The 21,813-nt window shown below is 38.6% G+C and overlaps 1 non-coding gene across 1 annotated transcript; it reads left to right on the top strand.

The window, feature by feature from the left end:
• The first annotated feature begins 18,088 nt into the window (after positions 1–18,088).
• Positions 18,089–18,225, top strand: LOC127194931 (small nucleolar RNA SNORA17). Its single transcript, XR_007831315.1, has one exon. It is a non-coding gene; the product is annotated as a small nucleolar RNA SNORA17 (small nucleolar RNA).
• Positions 18,226–21,813: the final 3,588 nt, after the last annotated feature.

Raw genomic sequence — 21,813 nt, 5'->3', positions numbered from 1 at the left:
AACAGTTCAAGACCTGAAGATAAAGATGGAAGCTATCATAAACGAACACACGGGAGAAAAACGTGATCGAGAAGCATCAGAAAAGAAAGCAAGCATCTCAGAGGTGGCCTTATCTAACAGATTGCAAGAAATGGAAGAACAAATATCGGGACTTGAAGATACAATCGCAGAACTGGAAATAACCATCCAAGAAAATGCTAAATCTGAAAAGTTCCTGACACAGAGCATTCAACAATTAAAAGACAACATGAAAAGATGAAACTTGAGAATAATAGGGATACAGGAGAGAGTGGACAGCCGACTCCACAGCCCAGAACACATCTTTAATCAAATAATGGAGGAAATTTTTCCCAATTTGAAGAAGGAGATGCATACGAGCATACAAGAGGCCTACAGAACACCAAATAGAATAGACCTGAAAAGAAAATCTTCCTGCCACATAATAATAACAACACAAAATATACAGAACAAGGAAAAAATATTGAAAGCGGCAAGAGAAAAAGGCCGAGTAACATATGAAGACAAACCTATCAGAATTACTCCTGACTTCTCAGCAGAGACCATGAAAGCCAGAAGGTTCTGGACAGAGGTTCTGAAAACCCTAAGAGAACACAGATACCAGGCAAGACTACTATATCCAGCAAAATTATCAATAACAATTGACGGAGAAGACAAGTTATTCCATGACAAAAACAAATTCAAACAGTACCTAGCCACAAATCCGGCTTTACAGAAGTTACTAAAAGGAAAACTCCACCCCAACTGGTCAAACTACAACCAAAACTACATAGGAAATAGGTAAATATACCATTGCAAAATCACAACCTCACAAATCTCGACTGCTACAAATACCAAAAATGAAGGGACTTGCCAATCACTGGTCATTAATATCTCTCAACGTCAATGGTCTCAATTCTCCAATAAAAAGACACAGACTAACGGAGTGGATGCATAAACATGACCCAACATTCTTCTGCATTCAAGAAACACACCGCAACCACAAGGACAGACATTGCCTCAGAGTAAAAGGTTGGGGAAAAATATTCCAAGCAAATGGTCACAAGAAACAAGCTGGGGTAGCCATTCTAATATCTAATAAAATAGACTTTCAACCAAAATTAATCAAAAGAGATGAGGATGGACACTTCATACTTGTCAAAGGTAAAGTCAACCAAGAAGACATCACGATTCTGAACATCTATGCTCCGAATACAAGGGCTCCCACATTTGTAAAAGAGTTATTAACAAAGCTTGCCCCACTCATTGATACCCACACATTAATAGTGGGAGACTTCAACACCCCACTTTCACTCAAGGATAGGCCTTTGATTCAAAAACTAAGCCAGGAAATAACGTCATTAACCAATGTCATGACTCAAATGGATCTAACAGATATCTACAGAACTTTCCACCCAAACGCTAAGGAGTATTCCTTTTTCTCAGCACCCCATGGAACGTTCTATAAAATTGATCACATAGTTGGTCACGAAGCAAACCTCAACAGATACAAGAAGATTGAAATAATACCTTGTATCTTATCAGATCACCATGGTCTAAGGCTGGACTTCAACAGCAACCGAAATAACAAAAAGCATACTAACACATGGAAATTAAACAACTTTCTACTTAATGACACATGGGTCACGGAAGAAATAAGGGAAGAAATAAAAGACTTCCTGAAATTCAATGAAAATGATGGAACAACATACCCAAATTTGTGGGACACATTGAAAGCAGTGCTGAGAGGAAAATTCATAGCACTAAGTGCCTTTAAAAAGAAAATGGAATCATCCCACATAAACAACTTAACAACACATCTGGAAGCTCTAGAAAAAAAAGAAGCAGAAACACCCAAGAGGAGTAGACGCCTAGAAATAATCAAACTCAGGGATGAAATCAATAAATTAGAAACAAAGAGAAGAATCCAAAGAATCAACAAAACCAAGAGCTGGTTCTTTGAGAAAATTAACTAGACAAACCGTTAGCCAATCTAACTAAAAGACAGAGAAACACTATCCAAATTAACAAAATCAGAAATGAAAAGGGAGACATAACAACAGACACCGAAGAAATACAAAGAATTGTAAGAACCTACTTTAAAGGCATTTATGCCAAAAATTCGAAAATTTAAGGGAAATGGACAAATTTCTCAACCAATTCCATTTGCCAAAATTGAACTAAGACCAGATAAACAAATGAAATAGCCGTATTTCGCCTATAGAAATGGAAGCAACCATTGATAGTCTCCCAGCCAAAAAAAGCCCAAGGCCAGATGGTTTCAGCGCAGAATTCTACCAGTCCTTCAAAGAGGAGCTAATACCAATACTATCCAAGCTATTCCAAAAGCTAGAAATGGACAGAATATTACCAAATTCCTTCTATGAGGCCACAGTCACATTGATACCTAAACCTCACAAAGACCCAACAAAAAAAGAGAATTTCAGACCAATTTCTCTTATGAACATTGATGCAAAAATACTCAACAAAATACTCGCAAAGAGAATACAACAGCATATCAAAGGCATCATTCACCATGACCAGGTAGGATTCATTCCAGGCATGCAGGGATGGTTCAACATACGGAAATCCATCGATGTAATCCATCATATAAACAAACTGAAAGAGAAAAACCACATGATCATCTCTTTAGATGCAGAAAAAGCATTTGACAAAATTCAACACCCATTTATGTTTAAAGTTCTGGAGAGATCGGGAATACAAGGCACTTATCTAAACATAATAAAGGCTATATACAGCAAACAAACAGCCAACATTAAAGTAAATGGAGAGATACTCAAGAAAATCCCTCTAAAATTGAGAACCAGACAAGGCTGCCCTCTGTCCCCATATCTCTTCAATATAGTTCTTGAAGTTCTAGCCAGAGCAATAAGACATCAAAAGGAGATCAAGGGGATCCAAATGGGAAAGGAAAAGGTCAAATTACCCCTATTTGCAGATGATATGATAGTGTATATAAGTGACCCCCAAAATTCCACCAGAGAATTCCTACAGCTAATAAACATCCTCCGCAAATTGGCAGGATACAAAATAAACTCAAAAAAGTCAGTAGCTTTCCTGTATACAAATGACAAACAGGCAGAGGAAGAAATTAGGAAAACTACTCCCTTCACAATAGCCACAAACAATATAAAATACCTAGGAGTAACTCTAACCAAGCAAGTGAAGGACTTATTCGAAAAAAAAGTTCAAACCTCTGAAGAAAGAGATTGAAGATGACATCAGAAGATGGAGGGATTTACCTTGTTTGTGGATCGGAAGAATCAACATACTAAAAATAGCCATCTTACCAAAAGCAATTTACAGATTCAATGCAATCCCTATCAAAATACCTACAAAATATTTTGAAGATATTGAAAGATCAATTCTCAAATTCATATGGAGAAATAAAAAACCCAGAATAGCAAAAACAATCCTATACAAAAAAGATCCTCCGGAGGAATCTCCATACCTGATCTCAAGCTGTACTACAGAGCAACAGTAATTAAAACAGCATAGTACTGGCAAAGCAATAGGTTGGTGGATCAATGGAATTGAATTGAAGACGCAGAGATGAATCCACACACATTTGCTCACTTGATTTTTGACAAAGAAGCCAAATCTATTCAATGGAAAAATGATAGCATCTTCAACAAATGGTGCTGGTCTAACTGGATGTCTACATATAGAAAAATGCAATTAGACCCTTATTTGTTACCATGCACAAAACTCAGGTCGAAGTGGATTAAAGACCTCAACTTAAAACCAGAGACATTAATTCAGTTAGAGGAAAAAGTGAGGAAGAGCCTGGGACACATAGACACAGGAAACAACTTCCTGAACAGTACACCAACAGCCCAGGCCTTGATGTCAACAATTAATAAATGGGACCTCATGAGACTGAGAAGCTTCTGTAAGGCAGGAGACACTGTCAGTAGAACAATGCAACAGCCTACAGACTGGGAAAAGATCTTCACCAACCCTTCATCTGACAAAGGTTTAATATCCAAAATATATAAAGAACTCAAGAAATTAAACACCACAAAACCAAACAACCCAATTGAGAAATGGGGCTTGGAACTTAACAGAGAATTCTCAACAGAGGAATATCAAATCGCCGAGAAACACTTAAAGAAATGCTCGTCCTCGTTAGTCATCAGAGAAATGCAAATCAAAACGACACTGAGATTCCATCTTACACCCATCAGAATGGCTAAGATCAAAAACTCAAATGACACCACATGTTGGCGAGGATGTGGAGAAAGAGGAACACTCTTTCATTGCTGGTGGGAATGCAAACTAGTACAACCACTTTGGAAAGCTATCTGGCACTTTCTCAGAAAAATGGGAATAGGGCTTCCTCAAGACCCAGCTATCCCACTCCTTGGAATATACCCAGAAAAAGCCCTACCACACAACAGGGACATATGCTCAACCATGTTCATAGCTGCTTTATACATAATAGCCAGAACATGGAAACAGCCTAAGTGTCCCTCAGAAGAAGAATGGACTAAGAAACTGTGGTACATTTACACTATGGAATACTACTCAGCTATTAAAAACAAGGAATTCCCGAAATTTGTGGACAAATGGATTGATCTAGAAATTATCATAATAAGTGAGTTCACCCAGAAGCAAAAAGATACAAATGGTATATACTCACTTATATTAAAACACTAGTCCAAGGGATACATACCATGAAAAACTTTACTTACCAAAAAAGTGGGTCAGAAGAGAGGACATCCTATTGAGACTCTAGGCGAGAGTAGCATGGAAGAATGGGGAAATAGTAGGACCCACGGGGTTCTGGAAACCTACAATAAGAACTTTATAACAGGCAGATCTGGGTCCTGGGGTCCTCCTCAAACTAAGGCACCAGCCAAGGAGAATATAGGCAGTAAGCTTCCAACCCCTACCAGGACCTAGCCAATGAACATGATATTCTCCACTGTTGAGAGGAAAGTGAGATCTGACTCTCACACGAATTCTGGTGCCCCTTTTCTGACCATGTTCTCTGGATGGGGAGGCCTGGCAGCACTCAGAGGAAGGATAGCAAGTTACCAAGAAGAGACTTGATATTCTAAGAGCATATATAGGGGGAGGAGTTCTCCCTCAATCACAGACATAGGGGAGGGGAGAAGGGGGGAAGTAGGAGGGAGTGAAGAATGGGAGGAAATAGAAGAAGGGCTAACAATCTAGATGTAATATGAATAAATTAATAAAATTAAATAAATAAATAAATCACTCAAAGAAACACAGGAAAATACACTCAATCAGATGAAGGAAATGCATAAATCCTATAAAGAACTACAGGAAAACACATCCAAAAATCAAAGAAATGAAGGAATTGAATAAGTCCTATAAAGAATTACAGGAAAATTCAATCAAATAGGAGAAAGAAATGAATAAGAGTATTCAAGACCTAAAGAGGGAACTAGAAGCAACAAAGAAAAAGAAAACACAAGCTGAGGCAACCTCAGAGTTGGAAAACATAAGGAAGAGAACAGGAACTACTGACACAAGCCATGCCAATCAATTCAAGAAATGGAAGAGAATCTCAAGTGTGGAAGATACAATCAAAGTTATCAATACATCAGCCACAGAAAATGTTAGAACTAAAATGTTCCTGATGTAAAGAACCCAAGAAATCTGGGATACTATAAAAAAGGCCAAATAGAAGAAGGAGAAGACTCCATGCTCCAAGGCCCAGAAAACGTTTTCAACAAAATCATAGAAGAAAACTTCCCCAACCTAAAGAAAGAAATGCCCATTAACATACAAGAAGCCTACAGAACTCCAAATAGACTCAATAAGAAAAGAAAATCCTTCTGTCACATAATAATCAAAACATTAAATGTACAGAACAAAGAAAGAATATTAAAAACTACAAGAGAAACAGGTCAAGGCACATATAAAGGCAAGCCCATCAGAATTACACTTATCTTCTCAATGGAGACTATGAAAGCTAGAAGGTCCTGGATGAAAGTCATGTAAATATTAAAAGACCACAGATGCCATCACAGACTGCTATACCCAGGAAAACTTTCAGTTACCATAGATGGAGAAAACAAGATATTCCATGACAAAACCAAATTTAATCAGTACCTAACCACAAATCCAGTCCTACAGAAGGTACTAGAAGGAAAACTCCAACCCAAGAAGACTAACTACACCCAGGAAAACACAGGAAATAAATAACTCCACATCCACAAATACAAAACACAGAAATACACACACTCTACCACTGCCAACATCAAAACAAAAGGAAGTAACAACCACTGGTCATTAATATCTCTTAACATTAATGGCCTCAATTCCCCACTAAAAAGACACAGGCTGACAGAATGGATATGAAAACAGGATCCATCATTCTGCTGCATACAAGAAATATACCTCAGCAATAAAGATAAACATTACCTCAGTGTAAAGGGTTGGAAAACTGTATTCCAAACAAACAGACCTAAGAAACAAGCTGGAGAGGCCATTCTAATATCTGAAAAAATAGACTTTCAACCAAAACAAATCAAAAGAGTTGGGGAAGGTCACTACATCTGCATTAAAGGAAAAATACACCAAGATAATGTCTCAGTTTTAAACATTTATGCCCCAAATGCAGGAGCACCCACATTTGTAAAAGAAATGTTACTAAAACTTAAGCCACACATCAAACCCCACACAGTAATAGTGGGAGACTTCAACACCTCTCTCTCCACAATAGATAGATCAAGACAAAAACTAAATGGAGAAACAATAAAACTAGTAGACATCATGAAACAAATGGAGCTAACTGATATCTATAGAACATTTCACCCAAACACAAAAGATTACACCTTCCTTTCAGCACCTCATGGAACCCTCTCCAAAATTGACCACATACTTGGCCACAAAGTAAATCTCAACAGATACAAGAAAGTTGAAATAATCCCTTGCATCTTATCAGACCATCACGAATTAAAAGTGGAACTCAGCAACAAAAGAAACAACTAAAAGCCTACAAACCCATGAAAATTGAACAACTCCCTACTCAATGACATCTGGGTGAGGGACAAAATGAAAAGAGAAATTAAAAACTTCCTAGAATACAATGATACTGAAGGCACAGCATACCCAAACCTATGGGTCACAATGAAAGCAGTGCTAAAAGGAAAGCTCATAGTATGGAGTGCTTTTATAAAGAAAATGGAGAGATCCCATACTAGCAACTTAATAGCACACCTGAAAGTCCTAGAACAAAAGGAAGCAGACACACCAAAGAGGAGTAGATGGCTAAAAATAATCAAACTCAGGGCTAAAATCAATAAATTGGAAACAAAGAAAGCAATTCAAAGAATCAATGAAACCAAGAGCTAGTTTTTTGAGAAAATCAACAAGATTGACAAACCTTTAGCCAAACTAACTAAAAAGCAGAGGGAGTGTATTCAGATCAAAAACATCAGAAATTAAAAGGGAGACATAACAACAGACAAAGGAAAATCCAAATAATTGTCACATCTTATTTCAAAAGCTTATCTGCCACAAAATTCAAAAACCTAAATGAAATGGACAATTTTTTTTGATAGCTACCAACTACCAAAATTGAATCAAGATCCAGTAAACAAATTGAATAGTCCTATCATACCTAAAGAAATAGAGGCAATTGTCAAAAGTCTCACAACAACAACAAAAGCCCAAGACCAGATAGATGGATTCACCACAGAATTCTACCAGACCTTCAGAGAAGAGCTAATACCAATTTTCTTCAAACCATTCCATAAAATAGAACAGAAGGAACATTACCAAACTCACTCTATGAGGCCACAATCACATTGATACCTAAACCACAGAAAGACTCAACAAAGAAAGAGAATTTCAGACCAATTTCTCTTATGAACATTGATGAAAAAATGCTAAATAAAATACTCACAAACCAAATTCAAGAACACATCAAAACCTTCATTCACCATGACCAACTAGGCTTGATCCCAAGCATACAGATATAGTTCAATATATGGAAATTCACCAATGTAATTCATCAAATCAACAAACTGAAAGAAAAAAACCACATGATCATCTCCTTAGATGTCAAAAAAGCATTTGACAAAGTCTAACACCTATTCATGTTAAAAGTCCTGAAGAGAGCAGGGATACAAGGCACATACCTAAACATAATAAAGGCAATATAGAACAAGCCTATAGCCAACATCAAACTAAATGGAGAGAAACTTAAATCAATTCCACTGAAATCAGGAACATAACAAGGTTGTCTACTCTCTCTGTATCTCTTCAATATAGTACTTGAAGTCCTAGCTACAGCAATAGGACAACTAAAGGAGATCAAGGGGATACAAATCAAAAAAGAAGAAGTCAAACTATCCCTATTTGCAGATGATATAATAGTTTACCTAAGTGACCCCAAAATTTCTATCAAGGAACTCCTACAGCTGATAAACACCTTCATCAAAGTGGCTGGATACTAAATCAACTCAAAAAATAAAATAAAATAAAACAATAGCCCTCCTGTATACAAGTGGCAAACAGGCTGAGAAAGAAATTAGGGAAACAACAGCCCCTTCACACCTTCACAATAGCCACAAATAATCTAAAGTATCTTGGTGCAATTCTAACCAAGAAAATGAAAGATTTGTATGAAAAAAACTTCAAATCTTTGAAGAAAGAATTTGAAGAAGATTTCAGAAGATGAAAAGATCTCCTATACTCATGGATCGGGAGGATCAACAAAGTGAAAATGGCCATCTTATCAAAAACAATCTACAAATTCAAAGCAATTCCCAATAAAATACCCACACAATTCTATACTGACCTTGAAAGATCAATTCTCAACTTCACATGAAAACACAGAAAACCCAGAATAGCTAAAACAATCCTGTACAATAAAAGATCTTCTGGAAGAATCTCCATCCCAGATCTCAAGCTATGCTATAGAGCAACAGTAATAAAAACAGCAAGGTACTGGCATAGAAATAGGCTGGTTGATCAATGGAACTGAATTAAAGACCCAGAAATAAACCCACATACCTATGGACACTTGATTTTTGACAAAGAAGCCAAATCCATGCAATGGAAAAAAAGATAGCATCTTCAAGAAATGGTGCTGGTCTAACTAGATGGCTACATGTAGAAAATGAAAATAGATCCATATTTATCACCCCACACAAAACTGAAGAACAAATGGATTAAAGACCTCAACATAAAACCAGACACACTAAATCTGTTAGAAGAAAAAGTGGGGAAGAGCCTTGAGCTCATCAACCCAGGAGAGAAGTTCCTGAACAGAACACCAACAGCCCAGGACCTAAGATCAACCATCAATAAATGAGACCTTATGAAACTGAAAAGCTTCTGTAAGGAAAAGGACACTGTCAACAGAACAAAATGACAGCCTACAGACTGGGAAAAAATATTCACCAACCCTACATTGGACAAAGGGCTAATATCCAAAATATAGAAAGAACTCAAGAAGTTAAACACCACCAAACCAAATAATCCAACTGAGAAATGGTGCTCAGAACTAAACAGAGAATTCTCAACAGAGGAATATCGAATGGCAGAGAAACACTTAAAGAAATGCTCAATATTCCTAGTTATCTGGGAAATGGAACTCAGAATGACTCTGATATTCCATCTTACACCTATCTGAATGGCTAGGATCAAAAACTCAGGTGACAGCACATGCTGGCAAGGATGTGGAGAAAGGGGAACACTCCTTCATTGCTGGTGGGAGTGCAAACTTGTACAACCACTTTGGAAATCAATCTGGTGCTGTCTCAGAAAACTGGGAATAGGGTTACCTCAAGACCCAGCTATTCCACTCCTTGGAATATACCCAAAACATGCTCCACCACAAAACAAGGATATATGATCAACCATGTTCATCGCAGCCTTATTTGTAATAGCCAGAATCTGGAAACAACCTAAATGTCCCTCAGTCAAAGAATGGATAAAGAAACTGGTACATCTAGACAGTGGAATACGATTCGGCTGTTAACAACAAGGAAATCACAGAGAATGGTGGTGCACGCCTTTAATCCCAGCATTTGGACGGCAGAGGCAGGCGGATCTCTGTGAGTTCAAGGCCAGCCTGGTCTACAAAGCAAGTCCAGGACAGCCAAGGCTACACAGAGAGAATCTGTCTCAAAAAAAAAAACAAGACAAAACAAAACAAAACAAAACAAAACTAACCAACTAACTAACAAACAAACAAAAATGACAACAACAACAAAAGGAAATCTTATAATCTGCAGGCAAATGGATGGACCTGGAAAAGATAATCATGATAATCCAGACCCAGAAAGACACGCACAATATATACTCACTTATAATCAGACATTAGCCTCATAATACAAGATAACTACACTACAAAACAAAATCAGAAAGATCAACCAAAGACCATGTATGATGTGGACCTAGACCCACTGCTCAGATGTAGTAGCACAGTCTCCTTATGGATCATACGTGTGGAGAATAGGGACTACTTCAGACATGTACTCTGGACATTGAACTTAGATCACTTCTCCCTGACAAGATGGCCTTCCCATACTACAGAGGAAGAGATTACAGCTAATACAGATAAGATGTGATAGGCTGAGGTCAGATATTAGGGGAAGAGGGCTCCCTGTCTGAGTACTAATGGAGGGAGGCAGAGGAGATGAGGAAGGGAGGGGGATCGGGAGGGAATGAGGAAGGGGACTACAATCAGGATGTGAAGAATTTAAACTGCAGAACAAGCAGGTAGCTTATATTGCTAATCGCACCATATTGGACTAGCTCTGAGACGGGCTGAAACGTGATTGTCTAGGCATAGACAATGCTTCTTGTTGACTACAGAACCCCTATGAATTACCATTAGATGCCATTCTTCATATAGCATGAATGAAGATTTACAGATGTCTTCTTTTCCTGCTCATACAAACAGCAGAATTCCAGCTTTAATTTTTCTGTGCATCACGCACACCTTATACACTTATAATTTTAGGTCTGTATAATGCTTGTGAGAAATTATGTGCTTTCAGAACAAAAGAACCAGACACTGACATTAAATCAGACTTGACAGGATGCATTCCTCACAGCATACTGGCCATTGACATCCTGTTTGGGGAGAGGGGTTGAAAAGAAAGAAGGGGGAATATAGAAATATATAGGGAAGACAGAACAAAAAGTAGATTAGTGAATCTACTCCTCAACTTAATGCCTCAATTGTCACTCACAGGTATTTTTCATTTACTGGTATAGAATTTTATATATAGATGCAAAATAAGTTTAATTCTAGATATAGTGGTATAGAATTCAAATGTAAGATTACTCCTCACACACATTATATATATTATAAGTAATATATATATATATATATATATATATATATATATATATATATATATATATATATTTCTACTCTTATATGAGGTATTGTACTCATATAAATCAATTATAATACAAGGTTGACTTCAGATGCTTTGAAAGTGATATAGCAAGCTGTTTAGGAGAAATAAGTTACACAAGCTAATTGTTAGTAGATTAAATCATGGTCATGTCAATTGCTAGTCTACTCTTATCACAAGACTATACATCTTAGATGCAGGAGATAGATATGACTCTATAGAAAGATAAGAAAAGATAGGTAGACAAGGTCTTCAAAAACCCCAGAGACATGCAGAATATGGCATTTAAAATGTTTTTTTACTTTAAAGATTCATTGACAATGAGAAAGGTTAATTCCTGGCAACACCCAGCCTACCTCAAATAGGATGATGAGCATCAAAAAACCTCCTTATGGGGAGGGCTTAAAATGTGGCAAACTAGCCACTGGGAAAAAGGTCCTCATTTCTACCACAGACAGAATTCTGCCTTAAAAAAGGGCAAGTTTGGATGCAGGAAGAGTCATCAGCCAAACTCAGCCAAGACAGGGTAAGCAAGTCCTCAACAGTTCTTGCCTCACAAATATGTCTGTCAGATTTATTGGGCTAGAGAGCTGAAGATGATGCTCCAATGTTATAGAGTTTTGGGTGACAGCTCAGGTAGCAAACTGTCTCTGTCATCTTTTCACTTGGAAAGCTGCTAACCTGCACCCCCAACATACTCAGGTAATCAAGTTTATTCCTTCATAAGTCTCTGATGGAGTTGAAGACCAGGTAGCTAAGTTTTACAATGAAGCTTGGTTGTTTAGGGGTAAGATGTTTTTAGGTTTACATACTTGTTTTAAGTTGATAATGACAATATGAGATAGAGCTTGATTTACATTCAGAAATTTAGACGCACCAAGATAGGAAAGATGTCTTCTTCAAGGCTGTCAGATAAAAATAGCCAAAACAGTAAGAATGTAACATTTATATAAATCCTGATTGTGTCATAGTTCTCCTTGTTATAGATAATATGTTATATATGTGTGTAATAATATAAATGTACATGTAAAAATTTTTAAATTAAAAAAAGAAATACACTAAAAAATTATCAGGAGTGAAATAACCAACTTGCTAGCCAGACATCAAAATATACAATATACAACATTTGTATTCTAAAATAAACACAAGCTGGGTACGGATGACTAGATTGGTAAGGCTGGCTGAGTAACACGATCATTTTTGCAGCATGATAATAGATTATGCCTCAGACAGAGTTCAATTCTTCAAAAGTTCTGTTTTGTTTTCCTCATAAACATTCTCTAACCAAAGGCTATTCTACACTGGGGCATAGACTGAGAGGATACGTTTGTTTAAGGAGTCTTCTGTTGCTTCCTGCTCATATGTAAGTCTACTCAGTTCTCATCGTTCTCATCACTGTAATGCTCTCTGATGAAAGTGTGTCACTTTATGATGTTTGTGTAGGGAGTATGAGAAAGCATTTGTTGACTGAGGCTAGAGAAAGAAATGAGAACTGACTTCCTGCAGAGCTGGAAGACCATTGTGCTGTGTGCTGTACCCCAGAAAAATAGATGTGATGGGGGCATCTGCCCTCTCCCCTATGACAAGGGTCACCTTTCTAGTCTTCTTGGGAAGACAATCTGCTCATGCAGAAGGGAATTTAAAGCAGTTGTGTGGATGTCATCTCCTAGACTGACATCTAGCAAGTACTCCTGAAGCCGACCACATTGGAACAGGTAGCTTGTTACTTGAATGACTGAAGATGACTGTTGTGACCTCAAATTTATTTTATTCATTTCTCCTTCTGCGATGGTCTTCTAAAATGTTCAAATTTCTTTTATTTTTAGCATTATAGACTCTAAGCCTCTTTTCCATATTTGAAATTTATTATCTAAATGCATGCATATATACAGAGTATCAAATGAATATCATTATTTTTTTTAATCCTGAGGAAGGAGAAACAATGGATAGTGAGGATTCCAGGTAAGACCAGAGACTGCCTTGATATGATGTGGTGAGAGAGAAGGGTTGGTATGACTCTTTTTCTGGAACAAAAGAAAGGGAAGGAGCGTATTGAAATTTCACAGCATGAATGATAGGACAGCTGAGATTGTAGAGGAACAGAAGGTGGCACACTGAAAAAAAAGTAAGCCAAGCCAAACAGCGTCAGCTACCCAGTTTCAGTTCAGGGAGCGGTGGGGAGCAGAAAGCATGTTCAAAAGGTGAGACAGGCAGCTCTGGTGAAGAGACTGACCATCCTACCCACAGCACAAGGCTCTGCAGGAGCAAGTCAGAACTCTCTAGGTCTTGATAAGGCTGACTAGTACAGCAGGACAGGTCAGCAGTAGAGAGGAAGTCCATCTTGTCAGGCAGTGGAACTTAAGGAGAAACCACATCTCTTCAACAGAGAAGTTAACATTTACCAGGTTTTGAAAGGGCAGAGGTCCACCTGTAAATAGGTCCATGATCCGTTTGCTTCCTTCAATATACTAGGACATTCTCTGCCTAGAACATTATGCCATCTATAACAGCATTTCAAACTCTGAATGTAACTTCCTAACAAGATTGTTACATGCAGCAGTCATCTTTTGAAATTGATGGAGAAATAGGTGTTTCGGTAAGTACAAATTAAATCAATTCATAACAACCAAAGCACAACTTCAGAAGATAATTAAAGAAATACTAAAAATAGACTAAAATGAAAGATAATTTCAACCAAGAAAGTGCATGAAAGAATAAGTTTATTTTTTTAAAGAACATTTTGTCTTAAGAGGAATGGATGAGCAATGGAGGACCAAAAATTAAAACATATCATGTATAAACCAATAAACCAGCAAACTTTTAATATGGTTGGGGCGGGGGAGAAAAACAATAATCTAGCCAAAGGAAAAACCAAGCAACAAAATGACAGGAATTATCAAACTTCTCTAAATATTAGCCCTAAATATAAATTGTCTTAAGTCTCCATTTGAAAGATAAAGCTGTCCACTTTAATGAAAAGCATGCTCTAACTGTCTCCCACAGCATACCTCATGGGCACACACTCTTAGAACAAGACTGAATAAACGGGAATACTTGTAGAAGCCATGGAAGTACAAGGGATGGGGCTTGAGGGAGTGGAAAGAGTTGGACATGGATGAAATGAGAGTGCAGAAGGGGACTAGTGGGAATGGAAATGTTTAAACAGGGAGGGAGTTGGGGCGATGTGAAATAAGATATATAAAGGAGAGCTAACAAAAATGAAGGAAACTCTTTTAAAAAAAAAAAGGCTATATGGAAGTCTGCTATTTTCTAACCCTATTTAAAACTGCAAAAATATAGAAACAACAATAACAACAGCAAAAGTTTGAATGGAGATATCCTGCATTGCTATATAATGTTTCTCTTAGAAAGTGTGAGATACCAAGTAAGAATGCAAAGGCTGGGTGTGGGATATCTCCATTGGTCAGGATGGCGGGACACATAAAAGTCTTACTGAAGCTCTATTCTTTCTACGTTGTTGACCACCAGATCAAGATGACAGGATGTGGCTGCTGATTGCAAGATACAATGGTTGCAGTATGCAGGTAATCAAGCTGAAACGAGCTGGACATTTTCTCCTCGCTGACTAGTTTTCAAAGAGTCAAGTGATGCTATGAAGGTTGCTAGTGATGAGTTAGAATCAAGGGTCTCACAGTGGTGAACTCTATGAACTACAACTTTCCAGGCAAGATGTGCCCACTTATGCAATAGTGGCATGGCTGTTATGAGGATAATCAACCACTTTCTTGTTGGGTTTGAAGCCTGGTCCACAGAAGAGATCTCAAGCCTGGTGCTGCATGTCTTCTCAAAAACCCATGCCTTAGGAGGTCATGAAGCTCATGAGGGAAATTACTACTAGTGTTTAGCTAAATATACATAACATCAAAGCATCTTCTAAATATCTTTGTTTATATCCTTAGACAAATCTAATTTCAACCTTAACCAGAGAAGCTTCTATTTGTTGGGATGGAGAGTGAATACTGAGCCTTGTGACTTCACAAGATGTTTATAACAAAAGATAAATGTGACATCAGGCTTAAGTACATCATTTATACTGCCTCCTTCAAGGCTCAGGAAACATTGTGAAAAGGAGTACAAAGAATATAAGAGCCAGAAGATAGAGAAAATGGCGTTTTGAAATTTCATCCCTAGACATGACAGAGCCAAAGAAAATAAGAACCTACAAAATCCTGGGTTTCTTGAACTTGATGTGTACAAAACAGACCCTTCCAACTGTCTGTCATGAATAGGAGAGGAACTCAAGAGATTCTATTCTTTGCTGCTGAACTATAGGCTACTGATGAAATCTGGGAGAGAGGGGTCATTGACTTCTTTTGAGTTCCATCTGATATAGCCACCAGACTCCAGTGTATAGTTCCAATGCCAAGGTCATATATATGGCCCTGGCTAAACCCAGAGGTATGAAAACAAAAGACATGAATGTAGAAAAGAAATTCATACGGAAGTGAGAAAGTGGAGAGAAGATAGAGGGAGATCAGAGTAGATGAGGGCAAGAACAATCAGAATGTATTATATACATGCATGAAATTGTCAAAAACAAATTTAATTAATAAAAATATGTAGATATTTTAAGAAGAATCAAGTAAAGGAAACATAGCTCAATGTACTAAAGACTGTAAATGACAGACCTAAAGCCAAGAGTGTGTATATGACAAGCCTATAATCAACAGTGTGCCAAAGACTGCATATGACAAACATAACCAACAGTGTAATGAAGAGTGGATATGACAGATGTATAGCCAGCAGTGTACTAAACACTGTATATGACAAACTTACAACAGTGTATCAAATGCTGTATATGACAAGCCTACAGCCAATAGTTTACTAAAGTGTAACAACTAAGTATTCCTTTTAAAATAAGAAGCAGAAAGGATATCTACTTTCTCCACTGGCTTGAGTTCTTGAAACCAAGATACAGCAATGAGGGGAGAGAAAGACATAACGAGGGTGGAAATAGGAAAGGAAGAAGCCAAAACATTCCCATCTGCAGACATGTTATTCTACTATTAAAAAAATAATAAAGACTCCACAAGAAATCTCTTAGATCTGATAGTCACCTTCATGAAATGAGGATACAAAACCAATAAATAGAAAAGTCAGCAGCTTTTCTACTTACCAATAATTAATGTTCTTTGAAAGAAATCAGAAACAAATGTCATTCACAACAGCATCAGTAAAAATTAAATTACCAGGAATAAACTTAATCGAGGATATTAGACACCTGAAATGAAACTTTAGACACTGAAAAAATAAAAGGAAGAAGACTTTCCTTGCTCCTAGATAGGTAGAATTATTAATATGAAAACGGGCATGATACCAAAACTGATGTCCAGGAAAAACTCAATTCTCATCAAAATTCTACTGAGATTTCTACAGAACTAGAAAAAGCAACCCTAAAATGCACATGGAAGTAAAAAATATTCTTTAAAGTCAAAGAAACTGGAGGTAACACGGTATGCATATTCCAACTACAATATAAAACTGAGGATTAAATCATGGTAATTAACAAAAATAGACATAGAGACCAAGGAAGTATAACAGAGCCACACTGCTATAGCAACCTGAGATTCAACAAGTGTAAAAAATAAATGCACATGGGAGAAAATATAGCCTCTTCAACAAAAAGATGAAGCAAAAACATATCTACATGCAGAAGAATGAAAGAACATCTCTCAGCTTGCTCAGAAATCGATTCAAAATGCAGCAAAGTCTCTAATATGAGACCTGAAACTCTGAAACTACTAGGAGAAAGCTTATGGAAAATGCTTCAAGATTTATACATAGGAAAAGACTTTCTGAATGGACTCAAATAGCTCAGAAAGAAATAATTCCAATAACTGACAAATTGCAGTATAAAAAACTTTAATGTCTGTGTACAATAAAGGAAATAAACATCCAAAAGACAGGTTACAAAGTGGGAAAAATCTTTACCAACTACACAGGATATTACATCTCACAGAGTAGTAATTATCTAGAATATACAAACTCAAAAAAATTAAACATTAAAAAGCATATAACTGGGAATGAACCAGTGAACTTGAACGGTTTTCCAAAGAAGACATATAAGTCAACAATGAATATATGAAAATGTATTGAACATTCATAGCCATCAGAAATCAGATGTAGGAAAAGAGAATTTCTTATAAAACACTGGTGTAAATATAAATTGGTAAAACCATTATGGATATCGGCATTGAGTTTCCTAAAAACCGAACCCACAACAACCTGATGGTGCAGGAAATCACTCCTGGTTCACATCTGAAGGAATGCCAACTAGCACATCATAGAGATATTTGCATATCCATGCTTATCACTGAACTGTTTATAATAGCCAAGATATTGAAGCAGCCTGCATGTCCATCAATAAGTAAAGAAAATGTGGAATTTCTATCATTCTATGTTATCTACTGCCTGTTATCTATGTAACTATCTAATATCATTTTATTCAGCAATAAAAACAATGAAGTACAAGTCATGAATTTTTAGGAAAAAGAGATTATCATGCTAAGTGAATTAGTTCTGACATGTAGCTGGAAAGATGACTCAGCAGTTAAGAGACTTTGCTGTTCCTCCAGACGACCTGGGCTGGCCAGCACCATATGGCAGCTGACAACCATCTGTAACTCCAGTCCCAAAGGAATCTGACACTCTCTTCTGGCCTCTGTGAGCACTGCACACATGTGGCGCATAGACAAACATGCAGGCAAAACAGCCATATATAACATAAAAATAAATATGTCTTCACATGTGTGTCAGTACATGGAGGAGAGGAAATGTGCTGTCTACACTCAGTGTTCTGACCTCTGAACAACTGAATGTTTAGTAAAATTCTTTGATAAAAAGCAAACCAGAGACTATCACTAGTCCAGTGCAGCACAGGCCCAGCTGGGCTACTAGGGCAGGGATTGAGCCAAAGACTAGAAGAACCCTCTGCCTGGGACTACAAGCCTGAGACAGCAGCAAGCCTGAGGCAGAAGACCCTCAAATGGGGCCATGCAAGCAGGACCAAGCAAGATTGAACCCAAGATGACCACCAGATGGATGTCATGGGGAGAGGAGAGGGAGATAGCCTGAGGTGACCACCAGTCCAGCACCACATAGGCCTGGTGGGGAAGACCATGCCTGAGATGACCCCTGCCTGGTGCCATAATACACAAGTGGGGCATAGCACTCCTGAGACAACTGTAGACAGAGACCCTGGGCCTCACTAGGAGAGCAAGCAAGTGGGGGAGAAATAGAAAAGAAAGAGAAACAGAAGGATATGGGCACAATGAAGAAAGGCAGAGCTGGAGACTCGAGTGTAGTGAGGAACAACTTGATGTGAGTAACCAGTGATGTCACCTGGAACCATGGTGGGGGCCCAGCCTATGCAGACACCAGGGGCCATGTCTGGGGCCATGGCCATCCAATGGCAGGGGTCTGTTACCGCTAAAGTCCAAAAGAACATCCCTGATCTGGACTGCCACTTGGGGACATGTTAATATCTAAGGGCTGTACAAAACTGGCCTCACCCCTCACCTGGGCATCATGGGAAAGCTGGCCCTGGCAGGCATGAAAGCAGAAGATCTACCCATTCCCCTAGCCTGCTGTAGTACTTGAAAGAGTAAGCCTCACATTGCGTAAGTTAAGGTGAGCTGGCCCAGAGGATAAAAGCATAGGAGGGTTAATCCTGCTACTCATCTCTCCATGTGGTAGCATGGATAAGAGAGAGATACCTTCATCTCCCCTCCCCACTTACCACATGCAGCATGTGAGAGACCCAGCCCTGGGGTCATGAGATCAGGACAGCTGTCTGTGCGTCTTGCCAGCTACACTACTTGAGAGGCCCTGATCCTCATCTGGGCAGCACAATTGATCTGCCCCTGGAGGCTTGAGTGTGGGCAAGCTGATCTTGAGGGTGTGGGTTTGGGAAAGCTAGCCCTGCCACTTGTCTGCAATGAGGTGGCATAGGTGAGGGAGAGATACCTCCCTCTGGCTCCTGCCACATACAGCAGGTAGGAAAGCTGGCCCTGAGGTCATCAGAGACGGAGAGTTGTCCCTGCTCCTTATGTGGGGCAGCACTCATGAGAGCAAGCCTTGCACCTCACCTGGACAGCATGGTAGAGTTGGCTCTGGACATAGGGGTGGCAGATGAGCTGGCCCCTAGGGCATGAGTGTGGGAAAGCTGGCCCTGCCTCTTGCCTGCTGGGCAGTGATGTGGATAAGGGAGAAATGCTCTCTTCCCCTCCCTCATGCCTAGCTACTTACAGCAGGTGGGAGAGCTGGCCCCAGGAAATGGAAGAACTGGCCTTATCCTTTCCTCACTGGCTGCAAGGTTCAATAGAAAGGGTCCTGCCCCTTACTTGGACAGCAAGGTAGAGCTATCCCTGGTTTGGGGGCTTGCCAGTGAGCTAGGCTCCAGGACATGAGAACAGGAGAGCTGGTAGGCTGACCAGATCAGATACCTCCCAGGCCCAGACCTTGGGCTTTGAATTGGCCCATCCCAACATTTACCCCATTGATGAAGTGCTGCTGTTCATGTATTGGCTGGTCCTACAGACACAAAACTACGGGATCTCCATGTCACGAGGTAACAACAGGATATCTGAGAAGAATTCTAGTGAAGTTTCAGTATTGATAGAATAGCGGAAGCCAGAGGCCTTTTGCCAGACCAATGAGTCATCGCAATGAAAGAAGTGTGGACAAAATGGTATAATGTGGGAAACACTGGGGCACACTATACTTCCACAAGGAGTCTCTTCTCTGTTTGGGGGGAGGTTGCAATGGTAGAGGGTAGGTACAAGGGGAGGAGGAGATGAGTGGAATTGGGCTGCATGATGTGAAATTCACAAATAACCAATAAAAAGGGTTTTTTTTAAATAAATACATGTTTAAAAGAATAAATGAGACTCAAACATAAATGTTGCACACTTCCTTTTACATGCAGAGTCTGGATTTAAATATGAATATATAAACATACACACACAAACACAAAGACTTGGAGGTGGAAGGGATTGTGAGGATAAAGAAAGGACTAAAGGGTGGGGAAGAGGGGGGTAGAAAGAAAGGATAGTGGGAAAAAGAAAATTATCATGTGTATTCTCATAGGCAATACACTGAAAATAAGTAGTAAGAATGACAGTTGAGGAGTACTATTTTATTTCTGTTTTATGAGATCATGGATTACATTGATTAAGAGTAAGTTTGTGGTCTAGAGAGGTGGCCCAGAGATTAAGAGCCCTTGCTGCTCTTGCAGGCTAGATTTGGCTCTTAACATTGACATTTGGTGGATCATAACAAACTGTAATTCTCATGTAGTCCAGCTCCAGAGTAACCAATGCCCTCTTTTGGCCTCTCTAGGAGGCCTCTACAACACACACACACACACACACACACACACACACACACACACACAGAAAATAAATCTTAGAAGTAAAAGTGTGTGCTTCAATACTAGCTTTGCCCAAGTGGAAAGTCTTTTCTGTCTGTTTCTGTTTCTTCTGTAAAGTGGAAATAGTATCCATACTCATTTTGTTGTTACCATAAAAATACTTTCCTTAACTCAGATACAGTGCTCAATAAATAAGTGTTTCATAATAGTTTATTAATGGTCTATGTGTATATGCAGGAATTTGCCAAAGTTATTATTCAAACATTGTCAACAACAGGGTGTGTGGGTGTGGCTTGGTAGCAAAGCCAGTACCTAGCATGTGCAGAACATGGTGTCTTCCTCCAGTAGCACACACCCCTTCAACAACTAATAAGTCCTGACCAACTAGAATGAACACAGGTTATAAACCACTGGTGAGGTCACCCCCTTCTACTCATGCTCAACGTTGGTCTTGATCTCATAGAGGAAGAGAAAATAATAACAAGAACGAATAAATGTCATAAACAGTTGCTACATGCTAAAATCCAAATAGAAGCTACCTGATACTAGGCCCCCAGGAACTAAAATGTGCTCAGAACCCTCGTGACCAGTGTGTCCTCATTATGAACTATTGTGGGGACTGAATTTCATAGCTCAATAGAAATAAAGAGGAACATAGAAATGATGTTTGCCCATGAGATCGTATATAAAACTTGAATATGAGTCCAAACAGTTTGTTACTGGGTCTAAAACAAACACCTTGATAAAAGTTTCCTTAAAATATCATTCTGTTCATGTTTCAAAGGGACTATTGTTTGTGGGTGTGTTTGAGACAGGGTCCCTCTGGGTGTCCGTGATTGTCCTAGAACTCACTATGTAGACCAGCTTGGCCTCAAGCTCACAGATATCTATCTGCCTGCCTCTACTTCCCTAGTGCTGAGATTAAAGGCATGCAATACCACACCTGGCCAAAAGAACTATCACTAATTATATTTTATAAATACATTAGAAATTCTGGTTAGATGTGCCAGTAAACCATTCTTGATTTGAGAGTTCTGTTTCCATGGATAC

The sequence above is a fragment of the Acomys russatus genome, chromosome 10 (genome assembly GCF_903995435.1).
Source record: "Acomys russatus chromosome 10, mAcoRus1.1, whole genome shotgun sequence".
NCBI lineage: Eukaryota > Metazoa > Chordata > Mammalia > Rodentia > Muridae > Acomys > Acomys russatus.
This window is presented reverse-complemented; position numbering and strand designations above follow the sequence as displayed.